This window comes from Dreissena polymorpha, chromosome 4 (assembly GCF_020536995.1).
Source record: "Dreissena polymorpha isolate Duluth1 chromosome 4, UMN_Dpol_1.0, whole genome shotgun sequence".
NCBI lineage: Eukaryota > Metazoa > Mollusca > Bivalvia > Myida > Dreissenidae > Dreissena > Dreissena polymorpha.
Window position 1 is genome coordinate 133,228,401 of NC_068358.1, and position 7,228 is coordinate 133,235,628.

At 32.1% G+C, this 7,228-nt stretch overlaps 1 long non-coding RNA gene across 1 annotated transcript; it reads right to left on the reverse strand.

Annotated features, from left to right (window-relative positions):
• Window positions 1-498: 498 nt before the first annotated feature.
• Window positions 499-3,312, reverse strand: LOC127876581 (uncharacterized). The gene is made up of 3 exons (XR_008047938.1): window positions 3,173-3,312; window positions 856-1,064; window positions 499-673 (listed from the first exon to the last, which is right to left on the reverse strand). It is a non-coding gene; the product is annotated as an uncharacterized LOC127876581 (long non-coding RNA).
• Between the last annotated feature and the right edge of the window lie 3,916 nt (window positions 3,313-7,228).

Genomic DNA, 7,228 nt, shown 5'->3' on the forward strand with positions numbered 1-7,228 from the left:
AATGCCCATATGTACACTTGAACGAGTCCCAATGCAAAAGATGTTATGGACATACATCCAATAACAATTTTTGCTCTGGTTACTGTACAATATTTCTCTTTCACAAACGGGTGACAGACAGCAATATAACGTTCGGTAGTAAATCCCAAAACAAGCATCGGTACTTGCAATATTTCAATATACTGGTAAACTATATGGAGCGTTTTATACAAAATAAATATAAAATAAAATAAATGTTATTACTACATATTTTATATATTTCTATATTTATATTTATATATATATATATATATATATATATATATTTATATATGAAAAAATGTATGCATTGAAGTCAGATAGTGGTAATCATGGGGGATGGTAATTTGTGATTATTTGTCATCGAGAGGCATCGGCCAATAATAGTTCAGCTCAAAACTAGTAGTTACACATAGGGTAAATGAGCTACACAACAATAAATCTACATAATCGAGTATTACTATATATAATGTTTACCATGTACTGAGGTGTCAACAAGAGGAAGTTGAATATCTCGCACGAAACTTGTCGGTGGTACGTGTTGTAGCCCCAGGCCACGTGAAGTTCATAAATCACGTGCAATATAAGGTACAACGTTTCAACAATCGCAAGGGAGCCAAAGTAAACTGCGGAGGAGTTGGACTTACACACTTTCCTGAAAATAAATAGTAAATGCAAAATGTATTTTGAAGACAGAAAAAACTTAAGTTATGTTTATTCTAGGGACATAATTAAGGAAGAATTAATGAGTTTAAAATAGTGTTTGAATATGGAGTTAATATGATTTTAATGTGCAGGCCTTATTTATATCAAAGACAAAAATAGTCGTGTTCCAACCTGGATAGCCAAATTTTTGCCGAGATGGTGTTTCCGATGAAGCCAATGATGTTCCAAATAGGGGTCACCACTCTGTCAATGGTTATCACATGTGGGGCGGTCTCGAGCAGAATCTCGAATGGAGACCGGATCTCAAACTGATTGAATGACACAGGCCCGTCCGTACTCATGATGGATGCAGTCGTTATGTTAGTGTTAGAGGCGTTCATCTGAAAGTTTAAATCAAAGCATATACATCGGTATGAGACGTGTTCTATATTACATTTATATATATCCAAGCATTATTTATTTACTTGGTACTACAGATAAAACTTTTTTGCATTATTGGTTACCAGCACAGACACACATACGTTGCATACTTGCACAATTATGAACACAATTATATCTCAAACATTGAAGTGGTGTACACATCTACAGATCTTTGAAAAATATTCTATAATGATTGTATTAACATTATCAAAACGTCTTATCCATATTTCCGTGCAGATACAATTTTTAAATTCAGTATCTTTTTAATTATGAGTATGCCTGACCATTTGTTAGAAGGAAATTATATAATATGAAAATGCATACAAACGAAATTTACATTTGACAGAAATTTGCCTTTATAGTTAAATAATTACAACATCTGTCACTTTTAAATGAATGCAGCATTCTGATTGAAAAATGTGTTCACGTGACCGGTTTTTCATTTTCCGATGAATCAACTTCGTATGCAAATAAAAACATGAATATTCATGGCACTACTTTCTGGTCATAAACAAGTTGCCAAAATCACGTCATGTTTTGCGCGAAACTTCATGGCGTTATGTTTTATTGGTCAATAGCGAAAGGACGTTTTATTTTTTTGCGCCAACTTCAACGATATATCCGTTTGACGGAGATGAAACCGAAACTGAAAATAGATTCATACGCTAGATACAAAATGACTTTTATGACCAACCACGATAGAATGTCAGCTTTAAGATCATTTGTGTTGTAATTATAAGAATTGAATGGCATTTTTCCGCATTTCATCGGTGTTTGAACTGTCGGGAAAAAAACACCTAATTTATGCATAAACGCCGTCGGCGTTTATGCAAATTAGACGTAATTTTCCCTACAATTCATACACCGATGAAATGCAGAAAATGCTATTCAAGTCTTAACACAATTTCAATAAAGAATCAAGCGGTGCGTCAAATTACAGAAACACCTTCATTTTCAATCTCAATATAAATATATGCTATTTATTCTAGAAACAGACAAAAACATTCGAACAGCTATTGACATAAGTCTTAATCGTCATTCATGGAAAAGTTAAATACAAAAACAAAAAAGGTCAGGTTGTATTTTTAATTTTACCATAAACTATAATTAAAAAGGCTTACAGAAGCATAGAATAAGAAAAATAAGCTTGTGTCAGAATCGAAATGAAGTCTGTTCTATTACAATATTGTGTGAGTAAAGGAGCGTAGATACGGTTTAAAGATGTTAATTTCAAAACACTCGTGCTTCGCACTTTTGGTTTTGATTCCTCCTCGTCTTTCCTCCTGACCATTAGCTATTCAAACTCAAACTATGATGAAACAATCGACTTTCTGAAATATCAAATTGTTAATATTGTTATCGAGTCTTGGCTAAGTGGGTGCATGTGCATGCAATTGACCGATTTGATCCCCCAAATGCTGTGCATTGACCGTTAAAATTGGCGACCATCTTTAATTATGTTTATGTTGCATGTGTTGTCCTGTATTGTCATTTGCCTTAAATAATATTGTAACCGATTGTAACAATAATTGCTATATCATGTGATGATGTGTCCGGAGTTGTAATAATAATAATAATAATAATGATAATAATAATAATAATAATAATAATAATAATAATAATAATAATATTCATTATTATTATTATTTATTATTATTATTATTATTATTATTATTATTTATTAATTATCATTATTATTATTATTATTATTATTATTAATATTATTATTATCATTATTATTAGTATTATTATTTTTATTATTATTATTATTACTACTATTCTTATTATTTATTATTATGAATATAATAATAATTATTATTATAATTATTAATAATATTATATTATTATATTTTTGATATTATGAGCGTGAGCATTATACATATTGGCATTAGTTTGAATAGAGGAAATATTAATAGTGGTGGTATTATTTTATTAAAGAATCAGAACTTGTTATTCCGGTCCATAAACTAGTATTAATACTTATCTAAAATTATGATAGACGGTAAATTCGTGGAAACCATATAAATGATTATATAACTCAATAGATGCTGTAATGATTAATACGTACGGTATATCCTTTATTTTAATTTTTAAACTCCAAACAATCCGACAACGCTATGAAAATATGAATCTTGCTATCTCATAAGTTCACCCGAGTCGTTCATATAGCACACACCGTATTGCATACCTGCGACTATGCGTATATAGTTTAACAAAGGCCGCATCTGAATAACGAATAGGAACTCTAGCTGGCTATTTTATACCTAAACGAATATGTAGATATTGCTTTCCACTCGGATTGGGTAGATGTAGGAAGCTCTTTTAGTTTTGGATTTTTGTCACACATAAAGAGTAACAGTAATGCTAATTTTCCCTAGAGTACATACCTTCCTGAAAAGATGTAATAAAGGTACAATACAAAAAATAGCATGCATTCAGTATCACCTATATGACATTGACAACTAGCATCTGGTATATAGGAAAGGAGTCATCAGTACCTATAGGATGGCAAGTATTGATCAGTACCTATAGGACGGAAAGATTGATTAGTACCTATAAGGGAAGTAAAGATTTATCGGTAACCAGAGGACAACAAAGATTTTGGAGTATCTAGAAGACCGCAAATATGTATCAGTATCTAGACGACCGCTAAGATTGATCAGTATCTAAAGCACTGCAACGGTTGAACAGTATCTAGAGGGCAGCAAAGGTTGATCAGTAGCTAGAGGTCTGCACATATTTATCAGTATCTAGAAGACCGCAACATTCACAATGACTGATAAATAGTTTGCATCGTATTCCAATTGTGTTACTGAAAGCATAAAGCAGTAACCATTCATGGTTTTCTTATGACATTTGAATAAGTATATTCGCTTGATTCAATATTAAATGATGGCATGATATTGCCAAGGTATTATTGTAAGGCTTGTCTTCTATGTTTTAACAACGTCATATAGCACCAATACGTTGAATTGCCCACACAGACAGAACAATAATTAGCTGGTTGTATGGAGTCTAATTTTTTGGGTTTCAAGGTTGTTTGTTGTTATAATATATGTCAGAGCAACGCCTACCTGGAACTCGAGTTAGTTTTTTTAATTGCTACAGCAATACGTGTGAATTATATTGCTTACAAAATAAGTAATAGCTAAAAAGTCGACACATAATAATCAACCAAAGGGTGAGAATTGATACTGCTAATAATCAACTTAATAATTATTAAACATATATATTTATGTCAATATATTCACTCACAATTCATTTATTTTCAAAACCATGGTCCTTCGTTTGTAGTCATTATTAAATGTAAATATTAACCGTAACATAAAAACATCTAAACGGGTTATTAACGGTTTATATGTTGGTTTCGATAGATTTTATCATACGATGGACCATATATTTTAATTCACGATATTTTTAACCATGTCGTACCCAGACGTGTACGGGTTAAAGTTAATCCTTTTAATTAAATGCAGATATAAAAGTAGTATGACATCTTTTCCTGGATTGTGTCATTGAGCGTTTAGATAGGGACTTTTCATTGAATATTTTATCAAACGAATTATCGTTAAATAACTTATTTAAAACTAGGATTTAAAATAAGTAAAGTTAAAGACCTTTTAACTTGAAATGTGACTTTTAACCGAGGTGCAATACACATGAAATGCCACATCATCCGTAATATGTTTTACCTTTTGGCTTGAATTTTTAACATGACTTTTCACATCGAGGCATCCAAATTGGTCATAGGTAATCAAATTTATTAAAATCCTCCAAGGCATGTTAAATGTGCATGGCTGGAAAATACAATATTCTACTTTTATGCTTGAATCGTGACCTTGAGACATGACCGAGGAGCATGGGAGTGGGTTAAGATTTTGAATACTTATCTGATGCAATATCAACAAAGTTTAGGCATTTCAAAGATACATAGCAAAGTAATTCGAAACACTTGTTTTGGTCATGATGAATAATACACCGAAAATGTATTGAAATCCTCACACTTCTGTTAAACTTTAACTAAGAGCACGAAACTGCACAGACGAATGGACAGACAGGTGGACACAAAGACACACATCCACATCCACTCATACACATACAGAATACTTTATGACATCCTTCGTGGTCATTACACAATTATAACAGGATAGTTTAGCGTTAAGCATAACGTTATAAGTTAGTAAAATGCCGTCGATTAACAGGATAAAATGAATAATCTCGCAACCTTGAATACCCATGTTATTTAACGCCTGGTCTTGAAAACAAAGAACAGTAAATAAAAAAAACATTACTGTTTCACTGTTTTTATTTGTTCTTTAAAAAAAACAAATTGCGCTCTTATCATTAAAAACACGGATGTTTCTCTACAATTAATAGAGGAAGCATAGAATAAATAATCTCAAATACACTCGTGCAATTAATTTTTTGCTCTAACCCCCTATGACGTTAAATTCGATCTGACAATTAAAGCAAGAAACGTATTCAATGTATTTCACACGATAATTTGCTAGTGAACAAAATATACACTTTTATATGTTTCCTAACATGGTAAAATATTTATTTAACATAGGCATATTCTTTACAATAAAAATATGATGTTTCGATGAAATAATTATCAAACAAGGTTATTAATGGAAAACAGTCTGTTCTGACTTGCAGTTTGTTATGTTCTGACGATTTCCAGAGAGGCTGATGTCGAGCCTTAATTGATATCAAGCAAGATGGAATGATTTACGTTTGAAAAAGTGCACAATGTTTTATGCTGAAACGCCGGCTTTTGAAAAATCAAATAATAACAAATGCTTATAAGATATGAAATATGATAGCAAAGTATTAATAACATGATATTGAACAAACATGTTTACATAATCTAATATAACAATAATTGATAAGCGTATGAACACAGACTATAAGTATACAAGCTATGGCTGAAGGGTAACGTACATAATCAGATTTAATCGGAGCGCTGTGTTTTGAACTGGTGTACCCTCTAAACATATATTTGACAAACGATACATTCACGCTAAACATTCGGCTAGCATCAATGGAAAACACATCCACATTATTTTCAATTTTGCTATGGTAATTGTGGAATTGCATTCATTAAGGTATCCTGGCGGGAATGTCTCCAACATTTAATTGGCTGTTGACATTGTTAAACAAAGGTCAAACTTGGGTTAGACAGCTACGCAAACAAATAACCATAAGGTATAAATACCATCATATTTAATGTTTCCTCCATCGGTATTCGCCATTAAACAGCAAGATAAAAATCAAAGCGCTGCAGGCACTGAATTTGTTCGCTGTTGTATAATCTTAGACGCAACTCAGTTTTCAAAATTATGTTATAGTTTTTTATATCGCAAGTTTGAAATGACCACAATCCATTCAAATTTATAAAGAGTGTGTCTTAAAACACATGCCGAGATGTGTGTGTTTTTTTTTTCCCAAGTCATTGTTACAGCTAATCAGTGTGCAGATGCTAATCTTATTTGACATGCATTAAGCGCCGTTTTCCTTGAAAGCAGCCAATATGTTCAGATTTCAATGATAAACACTAGACTGGCCAACGTTGTCTTACAAGCTGTTAAATACACACTATGTAGTGTACCGGTGAGAACAGGAAGATGCGGTGGTTAGAGCAGACGCTTTTAGCATTCGTCGTCTGCTTAAATTTTAATGGAATTATCCACACAGGCAGTCACGGGTTACGGTTCCTACCGTAGCTAAGCCAATACTGATTTGCGAAATTGCGTCTGCATTATTTGTGAGCTAACGCTCACAAATAATAACATCAATTTTGCCTCCAACCGGATTCGCCCGTAGCCTATAAGCCTTCTGGAATAGAAACTGTCCCACAATATCGATACCTTAACAAACGTAAATACACATTAATCAATGTGTAAAATTTAATTGCAAAAGGTAACATGTATTAATATGCCTGATTTTCATTTGCCAAATCTGAGATATGAAAACGTGATGAGAAAACAAGTTGACATATAAGCCATTCGATTATCAAGCTCAACATGTTAACGTAAAATTTACCATAGTTATTAATTATATATATTTGTGACAAGGACATACATGCTGTAAAATAGTACTATAACAATGCAAGATACTATGT